The following is a 26,156-nucleotide window of genomic DNA, read 5'->3' as shown; positions in this document are numbered from 1 at the left end:
TTTTGGAGGAGTAGGTGTTAACCTTCGCAAGGAAAGCAGTTTTAGTTGATTGTTGGAGGAGAAGGTGTTAACCTTGGCAAGTAAAACTGTTTTAGTTGATTTTTGGAGGAGAAGGTGTTAACCTTCACAAGTAAAACAGTTTTAGTTGATTTTTGGTGGAGAAGGTGTTAACCTTCGCAGGTAAAGCAGTTTTAGTTGATTTTTGGAGGAGATGGTGTTAACATTGGCAAGTAAAGCAGTTTTAGTTGATTTTTGGAGGAGAAAGTGTTAACGTTGGCAAGTCAAGCAGTTTTAGTTGATATTTGGAGGAGAAGGTGTTAACTATGGCAAGTAAAGCAGCTTTAGTTGATTTTTTGGAGGAGAAGTTGTTAACATTTGCAAGTAAAGCAGTTTTAGTTGATTTTTGGAGGAGAAGGTGTTAACCTTGGGAAATAAAGAAATTTTAATTGATATTTGGAGGAGAAGGTGTTAACCTTCACAAGTAAAACAGTTTTAGTTGATTTTTGGTGGAGAAGGTGTTAACCTTCGCAAGTAAAACAGTTTTAGTTGATTTTTGGTGGAGAAGGTGTTAACCTTCGCAAGTAAAGCAGTTTTAGTTGATTTTTTAGAGAAGCTGTTAACATTGGCAAGTAAAGCAGTTTTAGTTGATTTTTGGAGGAGAAAGTGTTAACTTTGGCAAGTAAAGCTGTTTTAGTTAATTTTTGGCGGAGAATGTGTTAACATTGGAAATCAAAGCAGTTTAGTTGATTTTTGGAGGAGAAGGTGTTAACATTGGCAAATAAATCAGTTTTAGTTGATTTTTGGAGGAGAAGGTGTTAACCTTGGCAAGTAAAGCAATTTTAATTGATATTTGGTGGAGAAGGTGTTAACCTTCACAAGTAAAACAATTTTAATTGATATTTGGAGGAGAAGGTGTTAACCTTCACAAGTAAAACAGTTTTAGTTGATTTTTGGTGGAGAAGGTGTTAACCTTCACAAGTAAAGCAGTTTTAGTTCATTTTTGGTGGAGAAGGTGTTAACCTTCGCAAGTAAAACAGTTTCAGTTGATTTTTGGTGGAGAAGGTGTTAACCTTCGCAAGTAAAGCAGTTTTAGTTGATTTTTGGAGAAGTAGGTGTTAACCTTGGCAAGGAAAGCAGTTTTAGATGATTTTTGGAGGAGAAGGTGTTAACCTTGGCAAGTTTAGCAGTTTTAGTTGATTTTTGGAGAAGCTGTTAACATTGGTAAGTAAAGCAGTTTTAGTTGATTTTTGGAGGAGAAAGTGTTAACTTTGGCAAGTAAAGCAGTTTTAGTTGATATTTGGAGGAGATGCTGTTAACATTGGCAAGTAAAGCAGTTTTAGTTGAATTTTGGAGGAGTAGGTGTTAACCTTGGCAAGGAAAGCAGTTTTAGTTGATTTTTGGAGGAGAAGGTGTTAACCTTGGCAAGTAAAGCAATTTTAGTTGATTTTTGGAGGAGAAGGTGTTAACATTGGTAAGTAAAGCAGTTTTAGTTGATTTTTGAGGAGGAGGTGTTAACGTTGGCAAGTAAAGCAGTTTTTGTTGATATTTTGAGGAGAAGGTGTTAACGTTGGCAAGTAAAGCAGCTTTAGTTGATTTTTTGGAGGAGAAGTTGTTAACATTTGCAAGTAAAGCAGTTTTAGTTGATTTTTGGAGGAGAAGGTGTTAACCTTGGGAAATAAAGAAATTTTAATTGATATTTGGAGGAGAAGGTGTTAACCTTCACAAGTAAAACAGTTTTAGTTGATTTTTGGTGGAGAAGGTGTTAACCTTCGCAAGTAAAACAGTTTTAGTTGATTTTTGGTGGAGAAGGTGTTAACCTTCGCAAGTAAAGCAGTTTTAGTTGATTTTTTAGAGAAGCTGTTAACATTGGCAAGTAAAGCAGTTTTAGTTGATTTTTGGAGGAGAAAGTGTTAACTTTGGCAAGTAAAGCTGTTTTAGTTGATTTTTGGCGGAGAATGTGTTAACATTGGAAATCAAAGCAGTTTAGTTGATTTTTGGAGGAGAAGGTGTTAACATTGGCAAATAAATCAGTTTTAGTTGATTTTTGGAGGAGAAGGTGTTAACCTTGGCAAGTAAAGCAATTTTAATTGATATTTGGTGGAGAAGGTGTTAACCTTCACAAGTAAAACAATTTTAATTGATATTTGGAGGAGAAGGTGTTAACCTTCACAAGTAAAACAGTTTTAGTTGATTTTTGGTGGAGAAGGTGTTAACCTTCACAAGTAAAGCAGTTTTAGTTCATTTTTGGTGGAGAAGGTGTTAACCTTCGCAAGTAAAACAGTTTCAGTTGATTTTTGGTGGAGAAGGTGTTAACCTTCGCAAGTAAAGCAGTTTTAGTTGATTTCTGGAGAAGTAGGTGTTAACCTTGGCAAGGAAAGCAGTTTTAGATGATTTTTGGAGGAGAAGGTGTTAACCTTGGCAAGTTTAGCAGTTTTAGTTGATTTTTGGAGAAGCTGTTAACATTGGTAAGTAAAGCAGTTTTAGTTGATTTTTGGAGGAGAAAGTGTTAACTTTGGCAAGTAAAGCAGTTTTAGTTGATATTTGGAGGAGATGCTGTTAACATTGGCAAGTAAAGCAGTTTTAGTTGAATTTTGGAGGAGTAGGTGTTAACCTTGGCAAGGAAAGCAGTTTTAGTTGATTTTTGGAGGAGAAGGTGTTAACCTTGGCAAGTAAAGCAATTTTAGTTGATTTTTGGAGGAGAAGGTGTTAACATTGGTAAGTAAAGCAGTTTTAGTTGATTTTTGAGGAGGAGGTGTTAACGTTGGCAAGTAAAGCAGTTTTTGTTGATATTTTGAGGAGAAGGTGTTAACGTTGGCAAGTAAAGCAGTTTTAGTTGATTTTTGGAGGAGAAGGTGTTAACATTGGCAAGTAAAGCAGTTTTATTTGATTTTTGGAGGAGAAGGAGTTAACCTTGGCAAGTAAAGCAATTTTAATTGATATTTGGAGGAGAAGGTGTTAACCGTCGCATGTAAAGCAGTTTTAGTTGATTTTTGGAGGAGAAGGTGTTAACCGCGGCAAATAAAGCAGTTTTAGTTGATTTTTGGAAGAGAAGGTGTTAATATTGGCAAGTAAAGCAGTTTTAGTTGATTTTGGAGGAGAAGGTGTTAACCCTTAGCAAGTAAAACAGATTTAGTTGATTTTTGGAGGAGAAGGTGTTAACCTTGGCAAGTAAAGCAGTTTTAGTTGATTATTGGAGGACAAGGTGTTAACCTTGGCAAGTAAAGCAGTTTTAGTTGATTTTTGAAGGAGAAAGTGTTAACCTTCGCAAGTAAAACAGTTTTAGTTGATTTTTGGAGGAGAAGGTGTTAACCTTCGCAAGTAATGCAGTTTTAGTTGATTTTTGGAGGAGAAAGTGTTAACTTTGGCAAGTAAAGCAGTTTTAGTTGATTTTTGGAGGAGAAGGTGTTAACCTTGGAAAACAAAGCTGTTTTAGTTGATTTTTGGAGGAGAATGTGTTAACATTGGAAATCAAAGCAGTTTAGTTGACTTTTGGAGGAGGAGGTGTTAACATTCGCAAATAAATCATTTTTAGTTGATTTTTGGAGGAGAAGGTGTTAACCTTGGCAATTAAAGCAGTTTCAGTTGATTTTTGGAGACGGTGTTAACTTTGGCAAGTAAAACAGTTTTAGTGGATTTTTGGCGGAGAAGGTGTTAACCTAGGCAAGTAAAGCAGTTTTAGTTGATTTTTGGAGGACTAGGTGTTAACCTTGGCAAGTAAAGCAGTTTTAGTTGATTTGTAGAAGAGAAGGTGTTAATATTGGCAAGTACAGCAGTTTAGGTTGATTTTGGAGGACAAGGAGTTAACATTGGCACGTAAAGCAGTTTTAGTTGATTTTGGAGGACAAGGTGTTAACATTGCCAAGTAAAGCAGTTTTTGTTGATATTTGGAGGAGAAGGTGTTAACCTTGGCAAGTAAAGCAGTTTTAGTTGATTTTTGGAGAAGGTGTTAACATTGGCAAGTAAAGCAGTTTTAGTTGATTTTTGGAGAAGGTGTTAACCTTGGCAAGTTTTGCAGTTTTAGTTGATTTTTGGAGAAGCTGTTAACATTGGCAAGTAAAGCAGTTTTAGTTGATTTTTGGAGGAGAAAGTGTTAACTTTGGAAAATAAATCAGGTTTTGTTGATATTTTGAGGAGAAGGTGTTAACATTGGCAAGTAAAGCAGTTTTAGTTGATTTTTGGAGGAGAAGGTGTTAACATTGGCAAGTAAAGCAGTTTTAGTTGATTTTTGGAGCAGAAGGAGTTAACCTTGGCAAGTAAAGCAATTTTAATTGATATTTGGAGTGGAAGGTGTTAACCATCGCAAGTAAAGCAGTTTTAGTTGATTTTTGGAAGAGAAGGTGTTAATATTGGCAAGTAAAGCAGTTTTAGTTGATTTTGGAGGAGAAGGTGTTAACCTTGGCAAGTAAAGCAGTTTTAGTTGATTATTGGAGGACAAGGTGTTAACCTTGGCAAGTAAAGCAGTTTTAGTTGATTTTTGAAGGAGAAAGTGTTAACCTTCGCAAGTAAAACAGTTTTAGTTGATTTTTGGTGGAGAAGGTGTTAACCTTCGCAAGTAAAACAGTTTTAGTTGATTTTTGGTGGAGAAGGTGTTAACCTTCGCAAGTAATGCAGTTTTAGTTGATTTTTGGAGGAGAAAGTGTTAACTTTGGCAAGTAAAGCAGTTTTAGTTGATTTTTGGAGGAGAAGGTGTTAACCATGGAAAGCAAAGCTGTTTTAGTTGATTTTTGGAGGAGAATGTGTTAACATTGGAAATCAAAGCAGTTTAGTTGACTTTTGGAGGAGGAGGTGTTAACATTCGCAAATAAATCATTTTTAGTTGATTTTTGGAGGAGAAGGTGTTAACCTTGGCAAGTTTAGCAGTTTTAGTTGATTTTTGGAGAAGCTGTTAACATTGGCAAATAAAGCAGTTTTAGTTGATTTTTGGAGGACAAGGTGTTAACCTTGGCAAGTAAAGCAGTTTTAGTTCATTTTTGGAGGAGAAGTTGTTAGCCTTAGCAAGTAAAGCAGTTTTAGTTGATTTTTGGAGATGGTGTTAACATTGGCAAGTAAAGCCATTTTAGTTGATATTTGGAGGAGAAAGTGTTAACATTGGCAAGTCAAGCAGTTTTAATTGATTTTTGGAGGAGAAGGTGTTAACCTTGGCAAGTAAAACAGTTTTAGTTGATTTTTGGAGGAGAAGGTTTTAACCTTGGCAAGGAAAGCAGTTTTAGTTGATTTTTGGAGGAGAAGGTGTTAACCTTGGCAAGTAAAACAGTTCTAGTTGATTTTTGGAGGAGAAGGTGTTAACTGTGGAAAGCAAAGCAGTTTTAGTTGATTTTTGAAGGAGAAGGTGTTAACCTTGGCAAGTAAAACAGTTTTAGTTGATTTTTGGAGGAGAAGGTGTTAACCTTGGCAAGTAAAGCAGTTTTAGTTGATATTTGGAGAAGGTGTTAACATTGGCAAGTAAAGCAGTCTTAGTTATTTTTTGGAGGAGAAAGTGGTAACGTTGGCATGTAAAGCAGTTTTATTTGATTTTTGGAGGAGTAGGTGTTAACCTTCGCAAGGAAAGCAGTTTTAGTTGATTGTTGGAGGAGAAGGTGTTAACCTTGGCAAGTAAAACTGTTTTAGTTGATTTTTGGAGGAGAAGGTGTTAACCTTCACAAGTAAAACAGTTTTAGTTGATTTTTGGTGGAGAAGGTGTTACCCTTCGCAGGTAAAGCAGTTTTAGTTGATTTTTGGAGGAGATGGTGTTAACATTGGCAAGTAAAGCAGTTTTAGTTGATTTTTGGAGGAGAAAGTGTTAACGTTGGCAAGTCAAGCAGTTTTAGTTGATATTTGGAGGAGAAGGTGTTAACTATGGCAAGTAAAGCAGCTTTAGTTGATTTTTTGGAGGAGAAGTTGTTAACATTTGCAAGTAAAGCAGTTTTAGTTGATTTTTGGAGGAGAAGGTGTTAACCTTGGGAAATAAAGAAATTTTAATTGATATTTGGAGGAGAAGGTGTTAACCTTCACAAGTAAAACAGTTTTAGTTGATTTTTGGTGGAGAAGGTGTTAACCTTCGCAAGTAAAACAGTTTTAGTTGATTTTTGGTGGAGAAGGTGTTAACCTTCGCAAGTAAAGCAGTTTTAGTTGATTTTTTAGAGAAGCTGTTAACATTGGCAAGTAAAGCAGTTTTAGTTGATTTTTGGAGGAGAAAGTGTTAACTTTGGCAAGTAAAGCTGTTTTAGTTGATTTTTGGCGGAGAATGTGTTAACATTGGAAATTAAAGCAGTTTAGTTGATTTTTGGAGGAGAAGGTGTTAACATTGGCAAATAAATCAGTTTTAGTTGATTTTTGGAGGAGAAGGTGTTAACCTTGGCAAGTAAAGCAATTTTAATTGATATTTGGTGGAGAAGGTGTTAACCTTCACAAGTAAAACAATTTTAATTGATATTTGGAGGAGAAGGTGTTCACCTTCACAAGTAAAGCAGTTTTAGTTCATTTTTGGTGGAGAAGGTGTTAACCTTCGCAAGTAAAACAGTTTCAGTTGATTTTTGGTGGAGAAGGTGTTAACCTTCGCAAGTAAAGCAGTTTTAGTTGATTTTTGGAGAAGTAGGTGTTAACCTTGGCAAGGAAAGCAGTTTTAGATGATTTTTGGAGGAGAAGGTGTTAACCTTGGCAAGTTTAGCAGTTTTAGTTGATTTTTGGAGAAGCTGTTAACATTGGTAAGTAAAGCAGTTTTAGTTGATTTTTGGAGGAGAAAGTGTTAACTTTGGCAAGTAAAGCAGTTTTAGTTGATATTTGGAGGAGATGCTGTTAACATTGGCAAGTAAAGCAGTTTTAGTTGAATTTTGGAGGAGTAGGTGTTAACCTTGGCAAGGAAAGCAGTTTTAGTTGATTTTTGGAGGAGAAGGTGTTAACCTTGGCAAGTAAAGCAATTTTAGTTGATTTTTGGAGGAGAAGGTGTTAACATTGGTAAGTAAAGCAGTTTTAGTTGATTTTTGAGGAGGAGGTGTTAACGTTGGCAAGTAAAGCAGTTTTTGTTGATATTTTGAGGAGAAGGTGTTAACGTTGGCAAGTAAAGCAGTTTTAGTTGATTTTTGGAGGAGAAGGTGTTAACATTGGCAAGTAAAGCAGTTTTAGTTGATTTTTGGAGGAGAAGGAGTTAACCTTGGCAAGTAAAGCAATTTTAATTGATATTTGGAGGAGAAGGTGTTAACCGTCGCAAGTAAAGCAGTTTTAGTTGATTTTTGGAGGAGAAGGTGTTAACCATGGCAAATAAAGCAGTTTTAGTTGATTTTTGGAAGAGAAGGTGTTAATATTGGCAAGTAAAGCAGTTTTAGTTGATTTTGGAGGAGAAGGTGTTAACCCTTAGCAAGTAAAACAGATTTAGTTGATTTTTGGAGGAGAAGGTGTTAACCTTGGCAAGTAAAGCAGTTTTAGTTGATTATTGGAGGACAAGGTGTTAACCTTGGCAAGTAAAGCAGTTTTAGTTGATTTTTGAAGGAGAAAGTGTTAACCTTCGCAAGTAAAACAGTTTTAGTTGATTTTTGGAGGAGAAGGTGTTAACCTTCGCAAGTAATGCAGTTTTAGTTGATTTTTGGAGGAGAAAGTGTTAACTTTGGCAAGTAAAGCAGTTTTAGTTGATTTTTGGAGGAGAAGGTGTTAACCTTGGAAAGCAAAGCTGTTTTAGTTGATTTTTGGAGGAGAATGTGTTAACATTGGAAATCAAAGCAGTTTAGTTGACTTTTGGAGGAGGAGGTGTTAACATTCGCAAATAAATCATTTTTAGTTGATTTTTGGAGGAGAAGGTGTTAACCTTGGCAATTAAAGCAGTTTCAGTTGATTTTTGGAGACGGTGTTAACTTTGGCAAGTAAAACAGTTTTAGTGGATTTTTGGCGGAGAAGGTGTTAACCTAGGCAAGTAAAGCAGTTTTAGTTGATTTTTGGAGGACTAGGTGTTAACCTTGGCAAGTAAAGCAGTTTTAGTTGATTTGTAGAAGAGAAGGTGTTAATATTGGCAAGTACAGCAGTTTAGGTTGATTTTGGAGGACAAGGAGTTAACATTGGCACGTAAAGCAGTTTTAGTTGATTTTGCAGGACAAGGTGTTAACATTGCCAAGTAAAGCAGTTTTTGTTGATATTTGGAGGAGAAGGTGTTAACCTTGGCAAGTAAAGCAGATTTAGTTGATTTTTGGAGAAGGTGTTAACATTGGCAAGTAAAGCAGTTTTAGTTGATTTTTGGAGAAGGTGTTAACCTTGGCAAGTTTTGCAGTTTTAGTTGATTTTTGGAGAAGCTGTTAACATTGGCAAGTAAAGCAGTTTTAGTTGATTTTTGGAGGAGAAAGTGTTAACTTTGGAAAATAAATCAGGTTTTGTTGATATTTTGAGGAGAAGGTGTTAACATTGGCAAGTAAAGCAGTTTTAGTTGATTTTTGGAGGAGAAGGTGTTAACATTGGCAAGTAAAGCAGTTTTAGTTGATTTTTGGAGCAGAAGGAGTTAACCTTGGCAAGTAAAGCAATTTTAATTGATATTTGGAGTGGAAGGTGTTAACCATCGCAAGTAAAGCAGTTTTAGTTGATTTTTGGAAGAGAAGGTGTTAATATTGGCAAGTAAAGCAGTTTTAGTTGATTTTGGACGAGAAGGTGTTAACCTTGGCAAGTAAAGCAGTTTTAGTTGATTATTGGAGGACAAGGTGTTAACCTTGGCAAGTAAAGCAGTTTTAGTTGATTTTTGAAGGAGAAAGTGTTAACCTTCGCAAGTAAAACAGTTTTAGTTGATTTTTGGTGGAGAAGGTGTTAACCTTCGCAAGTAAAACAGTTTTAGTTGATTTTTGGTGGAGAAGGTGTTAACCTTCGCAAGTAATGCAGTTTTAGTTGATTTTTGGAGGAGAAAGTGTTAACTTTGGCAAGTAAAGCAGTTTTAGTTGATTTTTGGAGGAGAAGGTGTTAACCATGGAAAGCAAAGCTGTTTTAGTTGATTTTTGGAGGAGAATGTGTTAACATTGGAAATCAAAGCAGTTTAGTTGACTTTTGGAGGAGGAGGTGTTAACATTCGCAAATAAATCATTTTTAGTTGATTTTTGGAGGAGAAGGTGTTAACCTTGGCAAGTTTAGCAGTTTTAGTTGATTTTTGGAGAAGCTGTTAACATTGGCAAATAAAGCAGTTTTAGTTGATTTTTGGAGGACAAGGTGTTAACCTTGGCAAGTAAAGCAGTTTTAGTTCATTTTTGGAGGAGAAGTTGTTAGCCTTAGCAAGTAAAGCAGTTTTAGTTGATTTTTGGAGATGGTGTTAACATTGGCAAGTAAAGCCATTTTAGTTGATATTTGGAGGAGAAAGTGGTAACATTGGCAAGTCAAGCAGTTTTAATTGATTTTTGGAGGAGAAGGTGTTAACCTTGGCAAGTAAAACAGTTTTAGTTGATTTTTGGAGGAGAAGGTTTTAACCTTGGCAAGGAAAGCAGTTTTAGTTGATTTTTGGAGGAGAAGGTGTTAACCTTGGCAAGTAAAACAGTTCTAGTTGATTTTTGGAGGAGAAGGTGTTAACTGTGGAAAGCAAAGCAGTTTTAGTTGATTTTTGAAGGAGAAGGTGTTAACCTTGGCAAGTAAAACAGTTTTAGTTGATTTTTGGAGGAGAAGGTGTTAACCTTGGCAAGTAAAGCAGTTTTAGTTGATATTTGGAGAAGGTGTTAACATTGGCAAGTAAAGCAGTTTTAGTTAATTTTTGGAGGAGAAAGTCGTAACGTTGGCATGTAAAGCAGTTTTATTTGATTTTTGGAGGAGTAGGTGTTAACCTTCGCAAGGAAAGCAGTTTTAGTTGATTGTTGGAGGAGAAGGTGTTAACCTTGGCAAGTAAAACTGTTTTAGTTGATTTTTGGAGGAGAAGGTGTTAACCTTCACAAGTAAAACAGTTTTAGTTGATTTTTGGTGGAGAAGGTGTTAACCTTCGCAGGTAAAGCAGTTTTAGTTGATTTTTGGAGGAGATGGTGTTAACATTGGCAAGTAAAGCAGTTTTAGTTGATTTTTGGAGGAGAAAGTGTTAACGTTGGCAAGTCAAGCAGTTTTAGTTGATATTTGGAGGAGAAGGTGTTAACTATGGCAAGTAAAGCAGCTTTAGTTGATTTTTTGGAGGAGAAGTTGTTAACATTTGCAAGTAAAGCAGTTTTAGTTGATTTTTGGAGGAGAAGGTGTTAACCTTGGGAAATAAAGAAATTTTAATTGATATTTGGAGGAGAAGGTGTTAACCTTCACAAGTAAAACAGTTTTAGTTGATTTTTGGTGGAGAAGGTGTTAACCTTCGCAAGTAAAACAGTTTTAGTTGATTTTTGGTGGAGAAGGTGTTAACCTTCGCAAGTAAAGCAGTTTTAGTTGATTTTTTAGAGAAGCTGTTAACATTGGCAAGTAAAGCAGTTTTAGTTGATTTTTGGAGGAGAAAGTGTTAACTTTGGCAAGTAAAGCTGTTTTAGTTGATTTTTGGCGGAGAATGTGTTAACATTGGAAATCAAAGGAGTTTAGTTGATTTTTGGAGGAGAAGGTGTTAACATTGGCAAATAAATCAGTTTTAGTTGATTTTTGGAGGAGAAGGTGTTAACCTTGGCAAGTAAAGCAATTTTAATTGATATTTGGTGGAGAAGGTGTTAACCTTCACAAGTAAAACAATTTTAATTGATATTTGGAGGAGAAGGTGTTAACCTTCGCAAGTAAAACAGTTTCAGTTGATTTTTGGTGGAGAAGGTGTTAACCTTCGCAAGTAAAGCAGTTTTAGTTGATTTTTGGAGAAGTAGGTGTTAACCTTGGCAAGGAAAGCAGTTTTAGATGATTTTTGGAGGAGAAGGTGTTAACCTTGGCAAGTTTAGCAGTTTTAGTTGATTTTTGGAGAAGCTGTTAACATTGGTAAGTAAAGCAGTTTTAGTTGATTTTTGGAGGAGAAAGTGTTAACTTTGGCAAGTAAAGCAGTTTTAGTTGATATTTGGAGGAGATGCTGTTAACATTGGCAAGTAAAGCAGTTTTAGTTGAATTTTGGAGGAGTAGGTGTTAACCTTGGCAAGGAAAGCAGTTTTAGTTGATTTTTGGAGGAGAAGGTGTTAACCTTGGCAAGTAAAGCAATTTTAGTTGATTTTTGGAGGAGAAGGTGTTAACATTGGTAAGTAAAGCAGTTTTAGTTGATTTTTGAGGAGGAGGTGTTAACGTTGGCAAGTAAAGCAGTTTTTGTTGATATTTTGAGGAGAAGGTGTTAACGTTGGCAAGTAAAACAGTTTTAGTTGATTTTTGGAGGAGAAGGTGTTAACATTGGCAAGTAAAGCAGTTTTAGTTGATTTTTGGAGGAGAAGGAGTTAACCTTGGCAAGTAAAGCAATTTTAATTGATATTTGGAGGAGAAGGTGTTAACCGTCGCAAGTAAAGCAGTTTTAGTTGATTTTTGGAGGAGAAGGTGTTAACCGTGGCAAATAAAGCAGTTTTAGTTGATTTTTGGAAGAGAAGGTGTTAATATTGGCAAGTAAAGCAGTTTTAGTTGATTTTGGAGGAGAAGGTGTTAACCCTTAGCAAGTAAAACAGATTTAGTTGATTTTTGGAGGAGAAGGTGTTAACCTTGGCAAGTAAAGCAGTTTTAGTTGATTATTGGAGGACAAGGTGTTAACCTTGGCAAGTAAAGCAGTTTTAGTTGATTTTTGAAGGAGAAAGTGTTAACCTTCGCAAGTAAAACAGTTTTAGTTGATTTTTGGAGGAGAAGGTGTTAACCTTCGCAAGTAATGCAGTTTTAGTTGATTTTTGGAGGAGAAAGTGTTAACTTTGGCAAGTAAAGCAGTTTTAGTTGATTTTTGGAGGAGAAGGTGTTAACCTTGGAAAGCAAAGCTGTTTTAGTTGATTTTTGGAGGAGAATGTGTTAACATTGGAAATCAAAGCAGTTTAGTTGACTTTTGGAGGAGGAGGTGTTAACATTCGCAAATAAATCATTTTTAGTTGATTTTTGGAGGAGAAGGTGTTAACCTTGGCAATTAAAGCAGTTTCAGTTGATTTTTGGAGACGGTGTTAACTTTGGCAAGTAAAACAGTTTTAGTGGATTTTTGGCGGAGAAGGTGTTAACCTAGGCAAGTAAAGCAGTTTTAGTTGATTTTTGGAGGACTAGGTGTTAACCTTGGCAAGTAAAGCAGTTTTAGTTGATTTGTAGAAGAGAAGGTGTTAATATTGGCAAGTACAGCAGTTTAGGTTGATTTTGGAGGACAAGGAGTTAACATTGGCACGTAAAGCAGTTTTAGTTGATTTTGGAGGACAAGGTGTTAACATTGCCAAGTAAAGCAGTTTTTGTTGATATTTGGAGGAGAAGGTGTTAACCTTGGCAAGTAAAGCAGTTTTAGTTGATTTTTGGAGAAGGTGTTAACATTGGCAAGTAAAGCAGTTTTAGTTGATTTTTGGAGAAGGTGTTAACCTTGGCAAGTTTTGCAGTTTTAGTTGATTTTTGGAGAAGCTGTTAACATTGGCAAGTAAAGCAGTTTTAGTTGATTTTTGGAGGAGAAAGTGTTAACTTTGGAAAATAAATCAGGTTTTGTTGATATTTTGAGGAGAAGGTGTTAACATTGGCAAGTAAAGCAGTTTTAGTTGATTTTTGGAGGAGAAGGTGTTAACATTGGCAAGTAAAGCAGTTTTAGTTGATTTTTGGAGCAGAAGGAGTTAACCTTGGCAAGTAAAGCAATTTTAATTGATATTTGGAGTGGAAGGTGTTAACCATCGCAAGTAAAGCAGTTTTAGTTGATTTTTGGAAGAGAAGGTGTTAATATTGGCAAGTAAAGCAGTTTTAGTTGATTTTGGAGGAGAAGGTGTTAACCTTGGCAAGTAAAGCAGTTTTAGTTGATTATTGGAGGACAAGGTGTTAACCTTGGCAAGTAAAGCAGTTTTAGTTGATTTTTGAAGGAGAAAGTGTTAACCTTCGCAAGTAAAACAGTTTTAGTTGATTTTTGGTGGAGAAGGTGTTAACCTTCGCAAGTAAAACAGTTTTAGTTGATTTTTGGTGGAGAAGGTGTTAACCTTCGCAAGTAATGCAGTTTTAGTTGATTTTTGGAGGAGAAAGTGTTAACTTTGGCAAGTAAAGCAGTTTTAGTTGATTTTTGGAGGAGAAGGTGTTAACCATGGAAAGCAAAGCTGTTTTAGTTGATTTTTGGAGGAGAATGTGTTAACATTGGAAATCAAAGCAGTTTAGTTGACTTTTGGAGGAGGAGGTGTTAACATTCGCAAATAAATCATTTTTAGTTGATTTTTGGAGGAGAAGGTGTTAACCTTGGCAATTAAAGCAGTTTCAGTTGATTTTTGGAGACGGTGTTAACTTTGGCAAGTAAAACAGTTTTAGTGGATTTTTGGCGGAGAAGGTGTTAAGCTAGGCAAGTAAAGCAGTTTTAGTTGATTTTTGGAGGACTAGGTGTTAACCTTGGCAAGTAAAGCAGTTTTAGTTGATTTGTAGAAGAGAAGGTGTTAATATTGGCAAGTACAGCAGTTTAAGTTGATTTTGGAGGACAAGGTGTTAACATTGGCATGTAAAGCAGTTTTAGTTGATTTTGGAGGACAAGGTGTTAACATTGCCAAGTAAAGCAGTTTTTGTTGATATTTGGAGGAGAAGGTGTTAACCTTGGCAAGTAAAGCAGTTTTAGTTGATTTTTGGAGAAGGTGTTAACATTGGCAAGTAAAGCAGTTTTAGTTGATTTTTGGAGGAGAAGGTGTTAACCTTGGCAATTAAAGCAGTTTCAGTTGATTTTTGGTGGAGAATGTGTTAACATTGGAAATCAAAGCAGTTTAGTTGATTTTTGGAGGAGAAGGTGTTAACATTGGCAAGTAAAGCAGTTTTAGTTGATATTTGGAGGAGAAGGTGTTAACCTTGGCAAGTAAAGCAGTTTTAGTTGATTTTTGGAGGAGTAGGTGTTAACCCTGGCAAGGAAAGCAGTTTTAGATGATTTTTGGAGAAGGTGTTAACCTTGGCAAGTTTAACAGTTTTAGTTGATTTTTGGAGAAGCTGTTAACATTGGCAAGTAAAGCAGTTTTAGTTGATTTTTGGAGGAGAAAGTGTTAAGTTTGGCAAGTAAAGCAGTTTTTGTTGATATTTTGAGGAGAAGGTGTTAACGTTGGCAAGTAAAGCAGTTTTAGTTGATTTTTGGAGGAGAAGGTGTTAACATTGGCAAGTAAAGCAGTTTTAGTTGATTTTTGGAGGAGAAGGAGTTAACCTTGGCAAGTAAAGCAATTTTAATTGATATTTGGAGGAGAAGGTGTTAACCGTCGCATGTAAAGCAGTTTTAGTTGATTTTTGGAGGAGAAGGTGTTAACCGCGGCAAATAAAGCAGTTTTAGTTGATTTTTGGAAGAGAAGGTGTTAATATTGGCAAGTAAAGCAGTTTTAGTTGATTTTGGAGGAGAAGGTGTTAACCCTTAGCAAGTAAAACAGATTTAGTTGATTTTTGGAGGAGAAGGTGTTAACCTTGGCAAGTAAAGCAGTTTTAGTTGATTATTGGAGGACAAGGTGTTAACCTTGGCAAGTAAAGCAGTTTTAGTTGATTTTTGAAGGAGAAAGTGTTAACCTTCGCAAGTAAAACAGTTTTAGTTGATTTTTGGAGGAGAAGGTGTTAACCTTCGCAAGTAATGCAGTTTTAGTTGATTTTTGGAGGAGAAAGTGTTAACTTTGGCAAGTAAAGCAGTTTTAGTTGATTTTTGGAGGAGAAGGTGTTAACCTTGGAAAACAAAGCTGTTTTAGTTGATTTTTGGAGGAGAATGTGTTAACATTGGAAATCAAAGCAGTTTAGTTGACTTTTGGAGGAGGAGGTGTTAACATTCGCAAATAAATCATTTTTAGTTGATTTTTGGAGGAGAAGGTGTTAACCTTGGCAATTAAAGCAGTTTCAGTTGATTTTTGGAGACGGTGTTAACTTTGGCAAGTAAAACAGTTTTAGTGGATTTTTGGCGGAGAAGGTGTTAACCTAGGCAAGTAAAGCAGTTTTAGTTGATTTTTGGAGGACTAGGTGTTAACCTTGGCAAGTAAAGCAGTTTTAGTTGATTTGTAGAAGAGAAGGTGTTAATATTGGCAAGTACAGCAGTTTAGGTTGATTTTGGAGGACAAGGAGTTAACATTGGCACGTAAAGCAGTTTTAGTTGATTTTGGAGGACAAGGTGTTAACATTGCCAAGTAAAGCAGTTTTTGTTGATATTTGGAGGAGAAGGTGTTAACCTTGGCAAGTAAAGCAGTTTTAGTTGATTTTTGGAGAAGGTGTTAACATTGGCAAGTAAAGCAGTTTTAGTTGATTTTTGGAGAAGGTGTTAACCTTGGCAAGTTTTGCAGTTTTAGTTGATTTTTGGAGAAGCTGTTAACATTGGCAAGTAAAGCAGTTTTAGTTGATTTTTGGAGGAGAAAGTGTTAACTTTGGAAAATAAATCAGGTTTTGTTGATATTTTGAGGAGAAGGTGTTAACATTGGCAAGTAAAGCAGTTTTAGTTGATTTTTGGAGGAGAAGGTGTTAACATTGGCAAGTAAAGCAGTTTTAGTTGATTTTTGGAGCAGAAGGAGTTAACCTTGGCAAGTAAAGCAATTTTAATTGATATTTGGAGTGGAAGGTGTTAACCATCGCAAGTAAAGCAGTTTTAGTTGATTTTTGGAAGAGAAGGTGTTAATATTGGCAAGTAAAGCAGTTTTAGTTGATTTTGGAGGAGAAGGTGTTAACCTTGGCAAGTAAAGCAGTTTTAGTTGATTATTGGAGGACAAGGTGTTAACCTTGGCAAGTAAAGCAGTTTTAGTTGATTTTTGAAGGAGAAAGTGTTAACCTTCGCAAGTAAAACAGTTTTAGTTGATTTTTGGTGGACAAGGTGTTAACCTTCGCAAGTAAAACAGTTTTAGTTGATTTTTGGTGGAGAAGGTGTTAACCTTCGCAAGTAATGCAGTTTTAGTTGATTTTTGGAGGAGAAAGTGTTAACTTTGGCAAGTAAAGCAGTTTTAGTTGATTTTTGGAGGAGAAGGTGTTAACCATGGAAAGCAAAGCTGTTTTAGTTGATTTTTGGAGGAGAATGTGTTAACATTGGAAATCAAAGCAGTTTAGTTGACTTTTGGAGGAGGAGGTGTTAACATTCGCAAATAAATCATTTTTAGTTGATTTTTGGAGGAGAAGGTGTTAACCTTGGCAAGTTTAGCAGTTTTAGTTGATTTTTGGAGAAGCTGTTAACATTGGCAAATAAAGCAGTTTTAGTTGATTTTTGGAGGACAAGGTGTTAACCTTGGCAAGTAAAGCAGTTTTAGTTCATTTTTGGAGGAGAAGTTGTTAGCCTTAGCAAGTAAAGCAGTTTTAGTTGATTTTTGGAGATGGTGTTAACATTGGCAAGTAAAGCCATTTTAGTTGATATTTGGAGGAGAAAGTGGTAACATTGGCAAGTCAAGCAGTTTTAATTGATTTTTGGAGGAGAAGGTGTTAACCTTGGCAAGTAAAACAGTTTTAGTTGATTTTTGGAGGAGAAGGTTTTAACCTTGGCAAGGAAAGCAGTTTTAGTTGATTTTTGGAGGAGAAGGTGTTAACCTTGGCAAGTAAAACAGTTCTAGTTGATTTTTGGAGGAGAAGGTGTTAACTGTGGAAAGCAAAGCAGTTTTAGTTGATTTTTGAAGGAGAAGGTGTTAACCTTGGCAAGTAAAACAGTTTTAGTTGATTTTTGGAGGAGAAGGTGTTAACCTTGGCAAGTAAAGCAGTTTTAGTTGATATTTGGAGAAGGTGTTAACATTGGCAAGTAAAGCAGTCTTAGTTATTTTTTGGAGGAGAAAGTGGTAACGTTGGCATGTAAAGCAGTTTTATTTGATTTTTGGAGGAGTAGGTGTTAACCTTCGCAAGGAAAGCAGTTTTAGTTGATTGTTGGAGGAGAAGGTGTTAACCTTGGCAAGTAAAACTGTTTTAGTTGATTTTTGGAGGAGAAGGTGTTAACCTTCACAAGTAAAACAGTTTTAGTTGATTTTTGGTGGAGAAGGTGTTACCCTTCGCAGGTAAAGCAGTTTTAGTTGATTTTTGGAGGAGATGGTGTTAACATTGGCAAGTAAAGCAGTTTTAGTTGATTTTTGGAGGAGAAAGTGTTAACGTTGGCAAGTCAAGCAGTTTTAGTTGATATTTGGAGGAGAAGGTGTTAACTATGGCAAGTAAAGCAGCTTTAGTTGATTTTTTGGAGGAGAAGTTGTTAACATTTGCAAGTAAAGCAGTTTTAGTTGATTTTTGGAGGAGAAGGTGTTAACCTTGGGAAATAAAGAAATTTTAATTGATATTTGGAGGAGAAGGTGTTAACCTTCACAAGTAAAACAGTTTTAGTTGATTTTTGGTGGAGAAGGTGTTAACCTTCGCAAGTAAAACAGTTTTAGTTGATTTTTGGTGGAGAAGGTGTTAACCTTCGCAAGTAAAGCAGTTTTAGTTGATTTTTTAGAGAAGCTGTTAACATTGGCAAGTAAAGCAGTTTTAGTTGATTTTTGGAGGAGAAAGTGTTAACTTTGGCAAGTAAAGCTGTTTTAGTTGATTTTTGGCGGAGAATGTGTTAACATTGGAAATCAAAGCAGTTTAGTTGATTTTTGGAGGAGAAGGTGTTAACATTGGCAAATAAATCAGTTTTAGTTGATTTTTGGAGGAGAAGGTGTTAACCTTGGCAAGTAAAGCAATTTTAATTGATATTTGGTGGAGAAGGTGTTAACCTTCACAAGTAAAACAATTTTAATTGATATTTGGAGGAGAAGGTGTTCACCTTCACAAGTAAAACAGTTTTAGTTGATTTTTGGTGGAGAAGGTGTTAACCTTCACAAGTAAAGCAGTTTTAGTTCATTTTTGGTGGAGAAGGTGTTAACCTTCGCAAGTAAAACAGTTTCAGTTGATTTTTGGTGGAGAAGGTGTTAACCTTCGCAAGTAAAGCAGTTTTAGTTGATTTTTGGAGAAGTAGGTGTTAACCTTGGCAAGGAAAGCAGTTTTAGATGATTTTTGGAGGAGAAGGTGTTAACCTTGGCAAGTTTAGCAGTTTTAGTTGATTTTTGGAGAAGCTGTTAACATTGGTAAGTAAAGCAGTTTTAGTTGATTTTTGGAGGAGAAAGTGTTAACTTTGGCAAGTAAAGCAGTTTTAGTTGATATTTGGAGGAGATGCTGTTAACATTGGCAAGTAAAGCAGTTTTAGTTGAATTTTGGAGGAGTAGGTGTTAACCTTGGCAAGGAAAGCAGTTTTAGTTGATTTTTGGAGGAGAAGGTGTTAACTTTGGCAAGTAAAGCAATTTTAGTTGATTTTTGGAGGAGAAGGTGTTAACATTGGTAAGTAAAGCAGTTTTAGTTGATTTTTGAGGAGGAGGTGTTAACGTTGGCAAGTAAAGCAGTTTTTGTTGATATTTTGAGGAGAAGGTGTTAACGTTGGCAAGTAAAGCAGTTTTAGTTGATTTTTGGAGGAGAAGGTGTTAACATTGGCAAGTAAAGCAGTTTTAGTTGATTTTTGGAGGAGAAGGAGTTAACCTTGGCAAGTAAAGCAATTTTAATTGATATTTGGAGGAGAAGGTGTTAACCGTCGCAAGTAAAGCAGTTTTAGTTGATTTTTGGAGGAGAAGGTGTTAACCATGGCAAATAAAGCAGTTTTAGTTGATTTTTGGAAGAGAAGGTGTTAATATTGGCAAGTAAAGCAGTTTTAGTTGATTTTGGAGGAGAAGGTGTTAACCCTTAGCAAGTAAAACAGATTTAGTTGATTTTTGGAGGAGAAGGTGTTAACCTTGGCAAGTAAAGCAGTTTTAGTTGATTATTGGAGGACAAGGTGTTAACCTTGGCAAGTAAAGCAGTTTTAGTTGATTTTTGAAGGAGAAAGTGTTAACCTTCGCAAGTAAAACAGTTTTAGTTGATTTTTGGAGGAGAAGGTGTTAACCTTCGCAAATAATGCAGTTTTAGTTGATTTTTGGAGGAGAAAGTGTTAACTTTGGCAAGTAAAGCAGTTTTAGTTGATTTTTGGAGGAGAAGGTGTTAACCTTGGAAAGCAAAGCTGTTTTAGTTGATTTTTGGAGGAGAATGTGTTAACATTGGAAATCAAAGCAGTTTAGTTGACTTTTGGAGGAGGAGGTGTTAACATTCGCAAATAAATCATTTTTAGTTGATTTTTGGAGGAGAAGGTGTTAACCTTGGCAATTAAAGCAGTTTCAGTTGATTTTTGGAGACGGTGTTAACTTTGGCAAGTAAAACAGTTTTAGTGGATTTTTGGCGGAGAAGGTGTTAACCTAGGCAAGTAAAGCAGTTTTAGTTGATTTTTGGAGGACTAGGTGTTAACCTTGGCAAGTAAAGCAGTTTTAGTTGATTTGTAGAAGAGAAGGTGTTAATATTGGCAAGTACAGCAGTTTAGGTTGATTTTGGAGGACAAGGAGTTAACATTGGCACGTAAAGCAGTTTTAGTTGATTTTGCAGGACAAGGTGTTAACATTGCCAAGTAAAGCAGTTTTTGTTGATATTTGGAGGAGAAGGTGTTAACCTTGGCAAGTAAAGCAGATTTAGTTGATTTTTGGAGAAGGTGTTAACATTGGCAAGTAAAGCAGTTTTAGTTGATTTTTGGAGAAGGTGTTAACCTTGGCAAGTTTTGCAGTTTTAGTTGATTTTTGGAGAAGCTGTTAACATTGGCAAGTAAAGCAGTTTTAGTTGATTTTTGGAGGAGAAAGTGTTAACTTTGGAAAATAAATCAGGTTTTGTTGATATTTTGAGGAGAAGGTGTTAACATTGGCAAGTAAAGCAGTTTTAGTTGATTTTTGGAGGAGAAGGTGTTAACATTGGCAAGTAAAGCAGTTTTAGTTGATTTTTGGAGCAGAAGGAGTTAACCTTGGCAAGTAAAGCAATTTTAATTGATATTTGGAGTGGAAGGTGTTAACCATCGCAAGTAAAGCAGTTTTAGTTGATTTTTGGAAGAGAAGGTGTTAATATTGGCAAGTAAAGCAGTTTTAGTTGATTTTGGACGAGAAGGTGTTAACCTTGGCAAGTAAAGCAGTTTTAGTTGATTATTGGAGGACAAGGTGTTAACCTTGGCAAGTAAAGCAGTTTTAGTTGATTTTTGAAGGAGAAAGTGTTAACCTTCGCAAGTAAAACAGTTTTAGTTGATTTTTGGTGGAGAAGGTGTTAACCTTCGCAAGTAAAACAGTTTTAGTTGATTTTTGGTGGAGAAGGTGTTAACCTTCGCAAGTAATGCAGTTTTAGTTGATTTTTGGAGGAGAAAGTGTTAACTTTGGCAAGTAAAGCAGTTTTAGTTGATTTTTGGAGGAGAAGGTGTTAACCATGGAAAGCAAAGCTGTTTTAGTTGATTTTTGGAGGAGAATGTGTTAACATTGGAAATCAAAGCAGTTTAGTTGACTTTTGGAGGAGGAGGTGTTAACATTCGCAAATAAATCATTTTTAGTTGATTTTTGGAGGAGAAGGTGTTAACCTTGGCAAGTTTAGCAGTTTTAGTTGATTTTTGGAGAAGCTGTTAACATTGGCAAATAAAGCAGTTTTAGTTGATTTTTGGAGGACAATGTGTTAACCTTGGCAAGTAAAGCAGTTTTAGTTCATTTTTGGAGGAGAAGTTGTTAGCCTTAGCAAGTAAAGCAGTTTTAGTTCATTTTTGGAGATGGTGTTAACATTGGCAAGTAAAGCCATTTTAGTTGATATTTGGAGGAGAAAGTGGTAACATTGGCAAGTCAAGCAGTTTTAATTGATTTTTGGAGGAGAAGGTGTTAACCTTGGCAAGTAAAACAGTTTTAGTTGATTTTTGGAGGAGAAGGTTTTAACCTTGGCAAGGAAAGCAGTTTTAGTTGATTTTTGGAGGAGAAGGTGTTAACCTTGGCAAGTAAAACAGTTCTAGTTGATTTTTGGAGGAGAAGGTGTTAACTGTGGAAAGCAAAGCAGTTTTAGTTGATTTTTGAAGGAGAAGGTGTTAACCTTGGCAAGTAAAACAGTTTTAGTTGATTTTTGGAGGAGAAGGTGTTAACCTTGGCAAGTAAAGCAGTTTTAGTTGATATTTGGAGAAGGTGTTAACATTGGCAAGTAAAGCAGTTTTAGTTAATTTTTGGAGGAGAAAGTCGTAACGTTGGCATGTAAAGCAGTTTTATTTGATTTTTGGAGGAGTAGGTGTTAACCTTCGCAAGGAAAGCAGTTTTAGTTGATTGTTGGAGGAGAAGGTGTTAACCTTGGCAAGTAAAACTGTTTTAGTTGATTTTTGGAGGAGAAGGTGTTAACCTTCACAAGTAAAACAGTTTTAGTTGATTTTTGGTGGAGAAGGTGTTAACCTTCGCAGGTAAAGCAGTTTTAGTTGATTTTTGGAGGAGATGGTGTTAACATTGGCAAGTAAAGCAGTTTTAGTTGATTTTTGGAGGAGAAAGTGTTAACGTTGGCAAGTCAAGCAGTTTTAGTTGATATTTGGAGGAGAAGGTGTTAACTATGGCAAGTAAAGCAGCTTTAGTTGATTTTTTGGAGGAGAAGTTGTTAACATTTGCAAGTAAAGCAGTTTTAGTTGATTTTTGGAGGAGAAGGTGTTAACCTTGGGAAATAAAGAAATTTTAATTGATATTTGGAGGAGAAGGTGTTAACCTTCACAAGTAAAACAGTTTTAGTTGATTTTTGGTGGAGAAGGTGTTAACCTTCGCAAGTAAAACAGTTTTAGTTGATTTTTGGTGGAGAAGGTGTTAACCTTCGCAAGTAAAGCAGTTTTAGTTGATTTTTTAGAGAAGCTGTTAACATTGGCAAGTAAAGCAGTTTTAGTTGATTTTTGGAGGAGAAAGTGTTAACTTTGGCAAGTAAAGCTGTTTTAGTTGATTTTTGGCGGAGAATGTGTTAACATTGGAAATCAAAGCAGTTTAGTTGATTTTTGGAGGAGAAGGTGTTAACATTGGCAAATAAATCAGTTTTAGTTGATTTTTGGAGGAGAAGGTGTTAACCTTGGCAAGTAAAGCAATTTTAATTGATATTTGGTGGAGAAGGTGTTAACCTTCACAAGTAAAACAATTTTAATTGATATTTGGAGGAGAAGGTGTTAACCTTCACAAGTAAAACAGTTTTAGTTGATTTTTGGTGGAGAAGGTGTTAACCTTCACAAGTAAAGCAGTTTTAGTTCATTTTTGGTGGAGAAGGTGTTAACCTTCGCAAGTAAAACAGTTTCAGTTGATTTTTGGTGGAGAAGGTGTTAACCTTCGCAAGTAAAGCAGTTTTAGTTGATTTTTGGAGAAGTAGGTGTTAACCTTGGCAAGGAAAGCAGTTTTAGATGATTTTTGGAGGAGAAGGTGTTAACCTTGGCAAGTTTAGCAGTTTTAGTTGATTTTTGGAGAAGCTGTTAACATTGGTAAGTAAAGCAGTTTTAGTTGATTTTTGGAGGAGAAAGTGTTAACTTTGGCAAGTAAAGCAGTTTTAGTTGATATTTGGAGGAGATGCTGTTAACATTGGCAAGTAAAGCAGTTTTAGTTGAATTTTGGAGGAGTAGGTGTTAACCTTGGCAAGGAAAGCAGTTTTAGTTGATTTTTGGAGGAGAAGGTGTTAACCTTGGCAAGTAAAGCAATTTTAGTTGATTTTTGGAGGAGAAGGTGTTAACATTGGTTAGTAAAGCAGTTTTAGTTGATTTTTGAGGAGGAGGTGTTAACGTTGGCAAGTAAAGCAGTTTTTGTTGATATTTTGAGGAGAAGGTGTTAACGTTGGCAAGTAAAACAGTTTTAGTTGATTTTTGGAGGAGAAGGTGTTAACATTGGCAAGTAAAGCAGTTTTAGTTGATTTTTGGAGGAGAAGGAGTTAACCTTGGCAAGTAAAGCAATTTTAATTGATATTTGGAGGAGAAGGTGTTAACCGTCGCAAGTAAAGCAGTTTTAGTTGATTTTTGGAGGAGAAGGTGTTAACCGTGGCAAATAAAGCAGTTTTAGTTGATTTTTGGAAGAGAAGGTGTTAATATTGGCAAGTAAAGCAGTTTTAGTTGATTTTGGAGGAGAAGGTGTTAACCCTTAGCAAGTAAAACAGATTTAGTTGATTTTTGGAGGAGAAGGTGTTAACCTTGGCAAGTAAAGCAGTTTTAGTTGATTATTGGAGGACAAGGTGTTAACCTTGGCAAGTAAAGCAGTTTTAGTTGATTTTTGAAGGAGAAAGTGTTAACCTTCGCAAGTAAAACAGTTTTAGTTGATTTTTGGAGGAGAAGGTGTTAACCTTCGCAAGTAATGCAGTTTTAGTTGATTTTTGGAGGAGAAAGTGTTAACTTTGGCAAGTAAAGCAGTTTTAGTTGATTTTTGGAGGAGAAGGTGTTAACCTTGGAAAGCAAAGCTGTTTTAGTTGATTTTTGGAGGAGAATGTGTTAACATTGGAAATCAAAGCAGTTTAGTTGACTTTTGGAGGAGGAGGTGTTAACATTCGCAAATAAATCATTTTTAGTTGATTTTTGGAGGAGAAGGTGTTAACCTTGGCAATTAAAGCAGTTTCAGTTGATTTTTGGAGACGGTGTTAACTTTGGCAAGTAAAACAGTTTTAGTGGATTTTTGGCGGAGAAGGTGTTAACCTAGGCAAGTAAAGCAGTTTTAGTTGATTTTTGGAGGACTAGGTGTTAACCTTGGCAAGTAAAGCAGTTTTAGTTGATTTGTAGAAGAGAAGGTGTTAATATTGGCAAGTACAGCAGTTTAGGTTGATTTTGGAGGACAAGGAGTTAACATTGGCACGTAAAGCAGTTTTAGTTGATTTTGGAGGACAAGGTGTTAACATTGCCAAGTAAAGCAGTTTTTGTTGATATTTGGAGGAGAAGGTGTTAACCTTGGCAAGTAAAGCAGTTTTAGTTGATTTTTGGAGAAGGTGTTAACATTGGCAAGTAAAGCAGTTTTAGTTGATTTTTGGAGAAGGTGTTAACCTTGGCAAGTTTTGCAGTTTTAGTTGATTTTTGGAGAAGCTGTTAACATTGGCAAGTAAAGCAGTTTTAGTTGATTTTTGGAGGAGAAAATGTTAACTTTGGAAAATAAATCAGGTTTTGTTGATATTTTGAGGAGAAGGTGTTAACATTCGCAAGTAAAGCAGTTTTAGTTGATTTTTGGAGGAGAAGGTGTTAACATTGGCAAGTAAAGCAGTTTTAGTTGATTTTTGGAGCAGAAGGAGTTAACCTTGGCAAGTAAAGCAATTTTAATTGATATTTGGAGTGGAAGGTGTTAACCATCGCAAGTAAAGCAGTTTTAGTTGATTTTTGGAAGAGAAGGTGTTAATATTGGCAAGTAAAGCAGTTTTAGTTGATTTTGGAGGAGAAGGTGTTAACCTTGGCAAGTTTAGCAGTTTTAGTTGATTTTTGGAGAAGCTGTTAACATTGGCAAGTAAAGCAGTTTTAGTTGATTTTTGGAGGAGAAAGTGTTAAGTTTGGCAAGTAAAGCAGTTTTAGTTGATTTTTGGAAGAGAAGGTGTTAATATTGGCAAGTAAAGCAGTTTTAGTTGATTTTGGAGGAGAAGGTGTTAACCCTTAGCAAGTAAAACAGATTTAGTTGATTTTTGGAGGAGAAGGTGTTAACCTTGGCAAGTAAAGCAGTTTTAGTTGATTTGTAGAAGAGAAGGTGTTAATATTGGCAAGTACAGCAGTTTAGGTTGATTTTGGAGGACAAGGAGTTAACATTGCCAAGTAAAGCAGTTTTTGTTGATATTTGGAGGAGAAGGTGTTAACCTTGGCAAGTAAAGCAGTTTTAGTTGATTTTTGGAGAAGGTGTTAACATTGGCAAGTAAAGCAGTTTTAGTTGATTTTTGGAGAAGGTGTTAACCTTGGCAAGTTTTGCAGTTTTAGTTGATTTTTGGAGAAGCTGTTAACATTGGTAAGTAAAGCAGTTTTAGTTGATTTTTGGAGGAGAAAGTGTTAACTTTGGCAAGTAAAGCAGTTTTAGTTGATATTTGGAGGAGATGCTGTTAACATTGGCAAGTAAAGCAGTTTTAGTTGAATTTTGGAGGAGTAGGTGTTAACCTTGGCAAGGAAAGCAGTTTTAGTTGATTTTTGGAGGAGAAGGTGTTAACCTTGGCAAGTAAAGCAATTTTAGTTGATTTTTGGAGGAGAAGGTGTTAACATTGGTAAGTAAAGCAGTTTTAGTTGATTTTTGAGGAGGAGGTGTTAACGATGGCAAGTAAAGCAGTTTTTGTTGATATTTTGAGGAGAAGGTGTTAACGTTGGCAAGTAAAGCAGTTTTAGTTGATTTTTGGAGGAGAAGGTGTTAACATTGGCAAGTAAAGCAGTTTTAGTTGATTTTTGGAGGAGAAGGAGTTAACCTTGGCAAGTAAAGCAATTTTAATTGATATTTGGAGGAGAAGGTGTTAACCGTCGCAAATAAAGCTGTTTTAGTTGATTTTTGGAGGAGAAGGTGTTAACCGTGGCAAATAAAGCAGTTTTAGTTGATTTTTGGAAGAGAAGGTGTTAATATTGGCAAGTAAAGCAGTTTTAGTTGATTTTGGAGGAGAAGGTGTTAACCCTTAGCAAGTAAAACAGATTTAGTTGATTTTTGGAGGAGAAGGTGTTAACCTTGGCAAGTAAAGCAGTTTTAGTTGATTATTGGAGGACAAGGTGTTAACCTTGGCAAGTAAAGCAGTTTTAGTTGATTTTTGAAGGAGAAAGTGTTAACCTTCGCAAGTAAAACAGTTTTAGTTGATTTTTGGAGGAGAAGGTGTTAACCTTCGCAAGTAATGCAGTTTTAGTTGATTTTTGGAGGAGAAAGTGTTAACTTTGGCAAGTAAAGCAGTTTTAGTTGATTTTTGGAGGAGAAGGTGTTAACATTGGAAATCAAAGCAGTTTAGTTGACTTTTGGAGGAGGAGGTGTTAACATTCGCAAATAAATCATTTTTAGTTGATTTTTGGAGGAGAAGGTGTTAACCTTGGCAATTAAAGCAGTTTCAGTTGATTTTTGGAGACGGTGTTAACTTTGGCAAGTAAAACAGTTTTAGTGGATTTTTGGCGGAGAAGGTGTTAACCTAGGCAAGTAAAGCAGTTTTAGTTGATTTTTGGAGGACTAGGTGTTAACCTTGGCAAGTAAAGCAGTTTTAGTTGATTTGTAGAAGAGAAGGTGTTAATATTGGCAAGTACAGCAGTTTAGGTTGATTTTGGAGGACAAGGAGTTAACATTGGCACGTAAAGCAGTTTTAGTTGATTTTGGAGGACAAGGTGTTAACATTGCCAAGTAAAGCAGTTTTTGTTGATATTTGGAGGAGAAGGTGTTAACCTTGGCAAGTAAAGCAGTTTTAGTTGATTTTTGGAGAAGGTG

This window comes from Narcine bancroftii, chromosome 9 (assembly GCF_036971445.1).
Source record: "Narcine bancroftii isolate sNarBan1 chromosome 9, sNarBan1.hap1, whole genome shotgun sequence".
Lineage (NCBI taxonomy): Eukaryota > Metazoa > Chordata > Chondrichthyes > Torpediniformes > Narcinidae > Narcine > Narcine bancroftii.
The sequence above is the reverse complement of the archived record's forward strand: the minus strand, read 5'-3'. Positions refer to the sequence as shown.